Source organism: Dendropsophus ebraccatus, chromosome 11 (genome assembly GCF_027789765.1).
Source record: "Dendropsophus ebraccatus isolate aDenEbr1 chromosome 11, aDenEbr1.pat, whole genome shotgun sequence".
NCBI lineage: Eukaryota > Metazoa > Chordata > Amphibia > Anura > Hylidae > Dendropsophus > Dendropsophus ebraccatus.
Genome location: NC_091464.1, coordinates 48,489,750 through 48,496,599, shown reverse-complemented (window position 1 = coordinate 48,496,599; position 6,850 = coordinate 48,489,750).

Sequence of the window (6,850 nt, the reverse complement as noted above, 5' to 3'; positions counted from 1 at the left end):
CAAGTTGCCCCCCGCGAGATGACCTCTCATATGACCGACTGTACAAAGTACGGCCGGTCATAGAGCACTTCTCAGCCAAATTTACTGAGATGTATATCCCAGAGAAATACATCTCAGTAGATGAGTCCCTCCTGAGCTTCAAAGGAAGACTCCATTTCCGCCACTACCTTCCCAATAAGAGATCACGGTATGGCGTAAAATTCTACAAACTCTGTGAGAGTACCTCAGCCCCCAGAATGCCCCCCCATCCTCGGAGTTAGTGGGAAGATCGTTTGGAAACTGATCTTCCCACTGCTGGATAAAGGTTATCACCTGTATGTTGATAACTTTTATACCAGCATCCCCCTATTTCGGTCCCTCGCTGCCCGAGCTACTGTAGCTTGCGGCACGATCCGAAAAAATTAAAGAGGACTACCAAGTCAACCTGTTAGAGAAACGATGAGAAGGGGTGCGTGCAAGGCCTATGCCTGTGAAAACATGTTGTTGGTCAGATATAAGGACAAGCGCAATGTCCTTATTCTGACCACAATTCACAGGAATAGCGTCAACCCTGTCACTGTACTTGGTACCACAAACGTGGTGAACAAACCTGATTGTATTCTAAACTACAATCAGTATATGGGAGGAGTTGATCTCTCAGATCAAGTCTCCAAACCATATAACGCCACGCGAAAAACAAGAACGTGGTACAAAAAGGTGGCCGTACATCTGGTACAAACAGCGATGTACAACGCTTTTGTGCTGTACCGATGTGCCGGCCACCCGGGAAAATTCCTTGATTTCCAGGAAGCAGTAATCAAAGCCCTGATATTCGGCAGCCACGGAGCGGGCCCCAGCGCTTCTGCATATGAAGGACCCTGTATCATACAGGGACAACATTTTCCAGGTGAAGTCCTCCACACTGGAAAAAAGGGGAGATCCCAAAAGAAGTGCAGAGTGTGCCACAAAAGGGGGATCAGGAAGGACAGCATTTACCAGTGTGACACCTGTCCTGATCACCCCGGCCTCTGCCTCTGCTTCACCCCGGCCTCTGCTTCAAGGCGTACCACACGTCCTTGGAGTTCTAAATTTTCAATATTCTGTCCCTTATTCTTATTTCAGGGGTCACGTTGATCCAGGGATTATTCTGATTGCCATTATGGAGTCGGGAAGGAATTCTTCCCCTGTGATGAGGCTACTGTTTTCTGCCTCACAAGGGTTTTTTTGTCTTCCTCTGGATCAACACAGGTTGAATTTGATGGACACCTGTCCTTTTCAACCTTATAAACTTCTAATTGGCCCAATACCCCCAAATTAATTAAAATTGTCCCTTTTCCCCAACTAAATAGACATGGCCTCCATTCCCATTAGAGGATGCCATGATGCAATTAGAAAGCCCCTGTGCGACCAGGACAGTACAAACCCCCCACAAGTGACACCATTCTGGAAACTACACCCCGTAAGGAATCTAACAAGCAGGGCATTGGGGATATGGATCCCTAGTGACGGCCACATTAGTGCTGTGAAAGTGAAAAAAAAATAGTATTTTTCATCTTCACAGCACATGTTCTACATATGTGCCCGTCACCAGTAGGGTCCATATCCTCACTGCACCCCTTGTTAAATTCCTTGAGGGGTGTAGTTTCCAGAATGGGGTCACTTGTGGGGGGTTTCTACTGTCCTGGCAGCACAGGAGCTTTGTAAATGCAACATGGCCTCCATCCTCCATTCCAGCCTCTAAATGGCGCTCTGTCCCTTTTGTGGCTTGCCCTGTGCCCATATGGCACATTATGTCCACATGTGGGGTATTTTCATACTCAGGGGAAATTACCCTACACGTTTTGCATTTATTTTCTCTTTTAACCCCTTTTGGAAATGAAAAAAATCAAGGCTGAACCAACATTTAGTGTAAAAAAAATTATAATTTTTACACTAAATCATTGATCTAGTCTTTATTTTTTCATTTTCACAAAGGGTTAAAAGATAAAATAAACACAAAATGTGTAGAGCAATTTCCCCCAAGTACGGAAATACCCCACATGTGGACATAAAGCGTCCTAAGGGAAAGAGCGCCATTTGGCTAGAATGGATGGTGAATGCCATGTCGCATTTACAAAGGCCCTGTGTTGCCAAGACAGTGGAAACCCCCCAAAAGTGACCCCATTCTGGAAATTACACCCCTCAAGGAATCTAACAAGGGGTGCAGTGAGGATATTGACCCCTTGATGACAGGCACATTTGTGCCGTGAAAGTGAAAAAATGAAATTTTTCACTTTCACGTCACTTTGGTCCACATTTGTGCCCGTCACCAGTGGGGTCCATATGCTCTTTGCACCCCTTGTTAGATTCCTTGAGGGGTGTAGTTTCCAGAATGGGGTCACTTGTGGGGGTTTACCACTGTCTTGGCAGCATAGGGTCTTTGTAAATGAAACATGGCCCTTGAAATCCATTCCAGCCAAATCCAGCCTCCAAAAGCCAAATGGCGCTCCTTCCCTTTGGAGGCCCGTCTTGCGGCCGCATGGCGCTTTATGTCCACATGTGGGGTGTTTCCGTACTCAAAACAAACTGCTCTACACGCTTTGAGCTTTTCTCTTTTAAACCCTTGGAAAAAAGGAAAAAAATCAAGTATAGACCAACATGTAGTGTAAATTTTTTTTAATTTTTACAGTAAATCATTGATCTAGACTTGTTTTTTTCATTTTTACAAGGGGTTAAAAGAGAAGAAACAAAACAAAACGCGTAGAGAAATTTCCCCCGAGTACGGAAATACCCCACATGTGAACTTAAGGCACTAAGCGGCCGCAAGACGGGCCTCCAAAGGGAAGGAGCGCCATTTGGCTTTTTGGGGCTGGATTTCGGTAGAATGGATTTCGAGGGCCATGTTGCATGAAAAAAGTCCCTGTTCTGCCAAGCCGGTGAAAACCCGCCACAAGTGACCCCATTATGGAAACGACACCCCTCAGGGAATGTAACAATGGGTGTAGTGAGCATATGGACCCCACTGGTGACGGGTACAAATGTGGAACAATGTGGCGTGAAAATGAAATATTAAATTTTTTACACTATAATGTTGGTCTAGCCTTGAATTTTTCATTTTCACAAGGGGTTACAAAGAGAAAAAAAGCCACAAAATGTGTAGAGCAATTTCCCCCGAGTCCGTAAATACCCCACATGTGGACATAAAGCCCCATGTGGGCGCGGGGCAAGCCTCCGAAGGGAAGGAGCGCCATTTGGATTTTGGAGGTTGGATTTGGCTGGAATGGTTGATGAACGCCATGTCGCATTTACAGAGCCCTCGTGCTGCCAAAACACTGGAAACATTCTGAAAACTACACCCCTCAAGGAATCTAACAAGGGGGGCAGTGAGGATATATACCCCTGGATGACGGGCACATATGTGCCGTGAAAGTGAAAAAATGGAAATTTTCACTTTCACGTCACATTTTTCTACATTTGTGTCCGTCCAGTGGGGTCCATATCCTCACTGCACCCCTTGTTAGATTCCTTGAGGGGTGTTGTTTCCATAATGGGGTCACATGTGGGTTTCCAGTGTCTTGGCAGCACGAGGGCTCTGTAAATGCGACATGGCCCTTGAAATCCATTCCAGTGAAATCCAGCTTCCAATTGGCGCTCCTTCCCTTTGGAGGCTTGCCCTGCACCCAAATTGCGCTTTATGTCCACATGTTGGGTATTTCCGTACTTGGGAGAAACTGCGCTACACGTTTTGTGTTTTTTTTTTCCTTTTATCCCTTTGTGAAAATGAAAAATTGAAGGCTAGAACAATGTTTTAGTGTAAAAAATAAATTTTTCTTTTTTCACGCCATATTGTTAGGAAAATCTGTGAAGCACCTGTGGGGTCCAAATGCTCACCGCACCCCTTGTTATATTCCTTGAGGGGTCTCTAAATGGTGTCCCTTTAGGGGTGTTTTTTAGGTTTTGGCACCCCAGAGCCTCTGCCAACCTGAAGTGGTACAGTCAGAAATGACCAAATATAACGGAGCCATTGAAATTCACTAGGCGCTCCTTTGTATCTGAGGCTTGTGGTTCCGTCAAACAATACATTAGGGCCACATATGGGGTATTTCTATAAACTGCAGAAACGGGGCAATCAATATTGGGGTGAATTTCTCTGGTAATAAGTTTATAAATATGAAAAATATTGGATTACAATAAAATCTGCACAGAAAATTAAAATTTTCAAATTTCTTACACACTTAGCTTTTATTTCTGTGACTCTCCTAAAGGGTTAAAACACTTTCTGGATGTGCTTTTGCAGAGTTTGGGGGGTGCAGTTTCTGAAATGGGGTGCTTTGTGGGGCTTTCTAACATACAGGCCCCTCAAATACACTTTACACCTGAACAGGTCCCTAAAAATATCTGATTTTGAAATTTTACTGAAAATTTGGAAATTTGCTGCTTATGTTTTAAGCTTTCTATTGTCTAAAAAAATGAAAGATCGTTTAATAAATGCCGCCAACATAAAGTAGACATGTTGCTAATGCTATTTAATATATAATTTATGTGGTATAACCACTTTCTGTATAAGCAAAAAAGTTTTAAAGTTGGAAAAATGCATTTTTTCACAATTTTTCACGTTATTTGGGGTTTTTTCATAAATATTCGTTATAAATATCGACTCCAATTTACCAGAAATGTAAAGTACAATATGTCACGAGAAAACAATCTCAGAATCAGCTCGATAGGTAAAAGCATCCCGAAGTTATTAATGACTAAAGTGACACAGGTCATTTTCATAAAATTTGTCTCTGTCATTAAGGCCATTTCAGGCTCTGTCCTTAAGGGGTTAATCCTTCTTTTCTAAAGTCTTTGCCAACACAGAACTGCTGATATGATACTCAGATAGAGGATTCCTCCTTCCCAAGTGCATTATTTTACATTTGGAAACATTGAACTGCAGTTTCCATTGTTTTGACCACTTATCTAGCAAAGCTACATCATTTTCCATTTTACTGACACCTCCAGGAATATCAACCCTATTGCTTATCGGCAAAAAGACAAACCTTACTTACCAAACCTTCTCCCATGTCACTTACAAACATATTAAAAGGGTTTCCCCACCAAATCAAGTTATGCTTTATCATCAGGGTAAGAAATAACTGACTTATTGCTGTAGGTCTTACTGCTGGGACTTCATGCAATCTTAAGAATGGTCCCCCCGATTTAAAGCGACTCTGTACCCACAATCTGACCCCCTCCCCGACCCCAAACCGCTTGTACCATCAGATAGCTGCTTTTAATCCAAGATCTGTCCTGGGGTCCGTTCGGCAGTTGATGCAGTTATTGTTCTAAAAAACAACTTTTAGGGTGCGTTCACACCTACAGGATCTGCAGCAGATTTAATGCTGTGTTCAGTTATTTAGATGAAATCTGCTGCAGAAAATCAGCTGCAGATCCTGTAGGTGTGAACGCACCATTAAACTTGCAGCCCTGTGTCAAATTAGCATGGTCTAGAGTACCCATGTCCTAGGATTGCGACACCCCTCCATTCCTCCTCTTTGCCCTCTTCATCATTAGGAATTCCCCTGAAACATTTTCTCCTATTCATCACTGATGTGAACACTGCACATGAGCTGGATCGTTAAGGCACCTGTGCAGTGTTCTGATATGTGATGAACAGGAAAAAATCCTGCCCGGGGGTGTTCCTAGTGATTAGGAGGTACAGAGGGGTGTTGCAATCCTAGGGAACACACACTCTAGGCCACGCCAATTTGACATAGGGCTGCAAGTTTAAAAGCTGTTTTTTAGGACAATAACTGCAGATCTTGGATTAAAAGAAGCTATCCAAAAGGTACAATTGTTGGGGGGGCAGATTGTGGGTACAGAGTCGCTTTATATTTGAACTGCTGCTCTATTCAGCATTGTTTATCTGTGATTCCATCACTCTGAGTTTTCTAGTAAAGCTACTAGCAGCCCCCAATAGACGTGCTAAAGTGCTGCCTTGCCATTTCTTCTGTAGTAATGCTATCTGCTGAAACTCAGTCTTTTATTCCAGAGCGCGAGGCAGGAAGAGAGACGGGAACTAATCATGGCTCTCTGCCTGTCAGTGCACTCTGTGGGGGTGATTGACAGAAAAAGAGGCCTGTTAGAAGCTTCCTTTCCTGTCAATCACCCCCACAGAGTGCACTGACAGGCAGAGAGCCATGACTAGTCACGGCCCAGATGACTAATTCCTAGCTCGTGAGGCGCAGATAGCGTTACCACAGAAGAAAAGGTAAGGCAGCACTTGAGCACATCTTTTGGGTGCTGCTAGTAGCTTTACTAGAAAAATCAGAGTGATTGGTTCGCTTTAAAATCTCCAAGGAAAGATTTCTCTCATATTCTAAAATGATACCAATTGATCAACTGACTTCCTTAAGGGTAGAAACACACACACTGCATCCGCAGGGGATCTCACACTGCGAATTTGAAGCCAAATCCATTGCGGATCCCTTGCCAGTAATTTTCAATGAGAATACATACTCACAGTGGGATTGACATCCTGCTGCAAATATTTAAGTGAAAGCCCCCTTACCCCACGCCATAGGATTCCTGGCTGGATGTCCCACTCAGCCAATCAGTGCAATCGGAGCCCCCGAAGCAAGCCAGGGCGCAGAGCAGGTAATGTTTGTACCGTCTGACGGGTGTTTAAGGGGCTGACACTTACATACCAGTATGTATTCTCATTGAAAATGATCAGCAAGAGATCCGCAGCGGATTTTTCTGCTGTGGATCCGGTGTGTGTTTCAACCTTAAAAAAGAGACTTTAGGGTATTTGTTTAAACACATCTTCATTGGAAGGATGAAGGATGAAAGATGGATAGATCATGATAACCACCTGAGATGTCCATCCAGAGATATTTATTTAGCCTTC